Source organism: Silene latifolia, chromosome 7, assembly GCF_048544455.1.
Source record: "Silene latifolia isolate original U9 population chromosome 7, ASM4854445v1, whole genome shotgun sequence".
NCBI lineage: Eukaryota > Viridiplantae > Streptophyta > Magnoliopsida > Caryophyllales > Caryophyllaceae > Silene > Silene latifolia.
The window spans coordinates 25491018-25496380 of NC_133532.1; the positions used below are offsets into that span (position 1 = coordinate 25491018).

At 41.3% G+C, this 5363-nt stretch overlaps 1 non-coding gene across 1 annotated transcript; it reads left to right on the plus strand.

Annotated features, from left to right (window-relative positions):
• Positions 1 to 4553: 4553 nt before the first annotated feature.
• On the plus strand, positions 4554 to 4660 carry LOC141593744 (small nucleolar RNA R71). Its single transcript, XR_012521812.1, has one exon. It is a non-coding gene; the product is annotated as a small nucleolar RNA R71 (small nucleolar RNA).
• Positions 4661 to 5363: the final 703 nt, after the last annotated feature.

The following is a 5363-nucleotide window of genomic DNA, read 5'->3' on the forward strand; positions in this document are numbered from 1 at the left end:
TTCCTTCATCATCTTCATTAGCCTCCTCTTCTTCATCTACCTCTTCATCAACACCCTCATCATCAACAACCTCATCATCGACATTCTCATCTTCACCCGGTCTTTCACCCCTAGATGTGCTTGGAAATAAGACCTCCCTATCCGCCCAACTAGGCAAAGGACATGATGGATCAAGTAGTCCTTGCCTAGCTAAATGAAGGAGGGGTGGATATTGGGCCAAGTATGCATCTACTCGATCATTATAAGCTTGTTTGTGCATCTCTCTCATGAGGAGAGTCATGTAGTCATTGCCCAATTCAACATCTTTGGGTTTGAACTCTTGATATTTGAATGGGTAGGGTGGTGTGACAATGGAGGAGGAGGGCTCTTCAATCTCGCCCCTTTGTTGACGGATGATGTACTCGGCGTCCTTGGAGAGTGGAAGAAGGTAGTTTGTTCGATAAGCACTTAACCGCCAAATCTTGGAAGGCAAAGTGAAAGATCTAGCATCGTTGGTTAGCCACCCATAGTTGGTGTCAAGAGAGTTATGCTTGACCCACTTGTACTTGTAAATCATGGCGTCCATGTCAATGAGATGACCCCCTTTGATCGCCACATAGGTGTTATCCTTGTTGAAATTTGCGTCAAAGTGCTTGGCCAAGAGAGTAACTAGACCTCCATTTACAATATGAGCGGTGCCTTCCTTACCACAATCAACATTAAGCAATCATTCCATCAAAAGCCTTAGAGCATTGTAGGGCTTAGTGAATTCCCTTCCGACATTTAAGGCCGACTCAAGTAGAACACAATCGAGCTTTGTAAAGTGATTAATGCCTTTTCTTGTTATTATAGTATTCCCGATGACCTTATGCCACACTCTAATGCCCAGATGGTGGACTAATAGAGCGCGACAAGCATGAAAGCTCACAAATTTCTTCCCGGAAATCGCCTCCCAAAGAGGAGCGGGGTCATACTTTTCGGGCATCTTGTGATAATATGGTGTATCAATAAGGCCTAATACCTTACTCAAAACATCAAAGGTGATGCGCCTATTCACATTCGCAAGGCGAAACTCGATGTATTCTCTAGTCTCTACCTTAGTCACTTTCAATGAACTTAAGAATTCCAAGGTAAGGGAGGGGTATGTCAATTCCCTTGTAGTAAACAATTTACCGAACCCCATGGTTTCAAAGAAGGCTTTTGTTTGTTCAAGGACACCCAATTTGTTCAAGGCATCTCCGGATAGTTTGATAATTGAGCGATTTCCGGAGTTGTTGATGTTGTTGCTTCCAAGGGAGGATCTTATTGTTGAACTTCCAAGTTTGCATTAGAAACCACCATAGCCATTGAAGCTTTCTTTACTTGAAGGCTTTGTTGCCTTTTAGAAAGTGTCTTTGCCTTGAGTGCCTTTGTTGCTCCTTTTGTTCTTGCCATTGTTGTTTACGCCAAGAAAAGATTGAAAATCTTCAATTTCTAATTATACCCAAATCGATTTAAGATGAAAGGATTTGTCTTTGTATTTCAAACATCGACTCAAAGGTTGAAGATTTTCGTGCTTGGATTGATTATTGTTGAAAAAGGTGTGATTAATTGTTGTTGTAAGGAAGTTTAAATTTGATTTTGTTGAATTTGGTTGAGGAAATTCTGTTTTTGGTGATGGAGAGGATGAGGGTTTTGGGGTTTTGGGGTAGTGTTTGAATGTTTGAATGAATGAATGAATGTGGGAAGGGGTATTAAAACACCCGAAAATTTGAAAACTGCAGGGGGAAGACGAGCGGATACCCGTCGGGACGCTCGGATTCTGCTCAATTTGGTATCAGGAAAACTCGCCTAAAGACGAGCGTCTTTCTGTGAAGACGAGCGGATTATGCAATTCAGGACGAGCAGCTTTCCTCAAAGACGAGCGGATTCTCTTACAGGAACTTTTCTTAATCTGCACTGGCAAAAAGACGAGCGGCCAGTTTCAGACGAGCGTCTTCTCAGCTGGGACGCTCGGATTCTCTTACAGACCAAAATTTTTTATTTTTGCAGCTCAATAGGACGAACGGATTCATCCAAAGATGCTCGGATTCATATAAGACGAGCAGATTACCCTTAAGCCGCTCAGATTCCTCCTGGTCTACCCGGATTCAGGTCCATCCGTGCACTTGCATAACCCGTGTCATTTTCATTCTTCAAATCCCGTGTTCTTCATTGCAGGGGCACTATAAAGGCATGAATAGCCTAGGCAATTGCTATCCCCACACTAAGTTAAAGCACTACACATCAATAAAATCATTAGTCCCTCCCTCACTTCTCTCAAAAATGGTGAATATCTTGATCAAGGCACAAAAATCCAAAAATGACAAAAATGCAATGTAAGAATTAAAATGCAAGTTAGGGAGTTAGAAATATTTACAAATGGTGGTTTAGAGAGGACTCCACCAAACTCTCATCCTTAGTGAGATGTCATGGGGGCATGTTCAAGGTGTTGTTGATGTTACTCAACACCTTGAAGAAGTAGTCAAAAACTTGTTCATTATCATGATAAAGATCCTCAATAGATCTTTGCACTTGTTGTCCTTCATATTGGTCTTGATCGATAGCATTACCAATGTAGGGATTGAAAATCCCTTCAAACTCATCGTCCCAAAGACCGCAAACTTCGTCTATTTGATCATTAAAAATCTCTTGAGTTGATAGAGACAACTCTCCTACTTTCTTGTTTTGGCCAACAAGGCCTTCTTCTTCACTTGTCATGGGTGAGCTTTTCAAGCTCTCTTTGTTACAATTCTCTTGCTCTTTTGATGGAGCATCATCAACTTTCTTCTTCCATTGGAATTTCGACTTCTTCCTCTCATCCTTCCGACTATAATGATCAACCATAAAACATGGTTCATACAAACGGGGAGCTCTCATGGTCTTGTCATGATTGAAAGTTATGCCCTCATCTCCCACCTCTAGAGTGAGCTCTCCATGCTTCACATCTATCACCGCACCCGCGGTGTGCAAGAAAGGTCTACCTAGAATGATTGGAATATTGGAGTCTTCTTCCATGTCAACAATGACAAAGTCCACCGGGATGAAAAATTTCCCAACTCTTACGGGAACATCTTCCCATATCCCTAATGGTGTCTTCGTCGATCTATCGGCCATTTGGAGTGTGATGTTGGTACATTTAAGCTCTCCCATCCCTAACCTTTTACTCACCGAATACGGCATAACACTCACACTAGCCCCTAGATCACATAGGGCTTTGTTGATTGTTGTGTCGCCAATGGTACGCGGTATTGAGAAGCTTCCCGAATCTTTAAGTTTCGGAGGTGGACTCCCTTGAAGGATTGCACTACTCACCTTAGTGAAGGCGATAGTTTCAAGCTTCCGGATCGACTTCTTTTTCGTAAGGATGTCCTTCATGTACTTTGCATAGGCCGACACGTGCTTGATTAATTCCGAAAAAGGAATCGAGACTTCCAAATTATTCACAATTTCCATAAATTTTCCAAGTTGGTCATCAAATTTGGGCTTAGCTTGACGACTTGGAAAAGGAAGTCTAATCACAATGGGTTCTTTCTCCTTGGCCTTGTCTTCACTTTTCTTTGAAAATTCTTCTTTCGATGGTTCTCCATCCTTGGAGTTTTGCACAACTTCTTCTTTGTTACTAGCTTCCACAACTTCATCCTCAACTTGCTTGCTTCTTCGGTGCTTCATACCTTGTACCACTCCTCAAGTGAATGGCACTAACCGTTTCATGTCTTGGGGGATTACTTTGAGGTGGTAATTGCCCCTTTTGTCTTTGTGAGCTTGAAGATGCTAGTTGAGTCAATTGGGTTTCCAACATTTTGGTGTGGGCTAGGATGTTGTTGATGGTGATTTCCTTTGCTTGACTATCTTTTTGCATTTGAGTGAAAAACTCTTGTTGATTCTTTTGCATTTGGAGGACCGCTTTTTGAACATCAAAACCTTGGTCATTTTGTTGATTGTATGGAGTTTGATTTTGGTAACCTTGGTTTCGGTTGTAAAAGGGTCTTTGATTTTGGTTTCTCATGGGAGGTGGGGTATATGTTGGTTGAGGGTTTTGAACATTTTGGCTTTTGTATGAGAGATTTGGGTGGAATTTGGTGTTTTCATTGTAATAATTTGAATAAGGGGTACCACTCTTGTATGCTTGAAAAGCATTCACTTGTTCATCTGTTCCCCTACATTCGCTTTGGTCATGTCCCAAAGTTCCACAATTCTCACATATCCCACTGGGGATTGATGAAGATGCCGTCATGGCATTAACATGTTGCTTTGGTGATTTTGAGGCTTCTTCAAGTCTAGCCATAGCTTTTTCGAACTTCAAATTGATGGTATCAATGTGAGCACTAAGTTGAGCACCCAATTGAGTAATAGAGTCCACTTCAAGCTTTCCTCCCCTAGTAGCCTTGCGAGGTCTACTATATTGTGAATTATGGACCGCCATTTCCTCAATCTTGTTCCAAGTTTGATTATCGTCAACTTCGGTAAACATACCATGTGATCCCATGTTGAGAATGTTTCTTGAGTCTTCATAAAGACCATTCCAAAATTGTTGTACCAAGAACCACTCGCTAAGTCCATGATGAGGACATGAGCGACAAATTCCCTTGAATCGCTCACAAGCTTCATACAAAGATTCTTCATCTCTTTCCTTAAAGCCCGTAATTTGAGCTCTTAGCATGTTAGTCTTTTCCGGTGGGTAGAACTTTTTGTAGAAAGCTAGAGCCAATTTCTTCCAAGAATCAATTCCGAGAGTAGCCTTATCAAGGCCTTTCAACCATTTTTTTGCGGTGCCAATTAGAGAAAAAGGAAATAAGACCCATCGAATTTGGTCTTGAGTTACACAGGTTTGAGAAATCGCATCACAATAGTCACAAAAAGTCTCCATGTGAGAGTGAGAGTCTTCACTAGGCATCCCCCCAAATTGGCTGTTTTCGACTAATTGGATAAATGCGGATTTGGCAATGAAATTTCTGGTTAAGTGTTGTGGTGTGGGAGTACCATTGGGTAGGTTCTCCTCGGTTGGTACGGAATGTGATGAAAATTTAGGCATTGTGGGTTGATTTTGTGTTGGATTTTGTGTTGGGTTCTCGTCACCTTCTCTTGCAAAAGGGTTGACGAACTCAATAGTGTTTGGTTGAATATCTACAACCTCACCAATACCTCTCAAAGTTCTTCTAGCAAGTCTTCTATTGTTTGTCAAAGTCCTTTAAATTTCGTGATCAAAGGGTAACAAGTTACCTTGTGATCTTCTAGACATGCAAAATATCAAACAACTTGAAAATAATTAGAACAAACCTTGAGGAGTTTTACTTTCCCAAGGCAAAGAAAGATACAACTAATAACAATCTAAGAAAATCTAAATCAAGTTAACACTGTCCCCG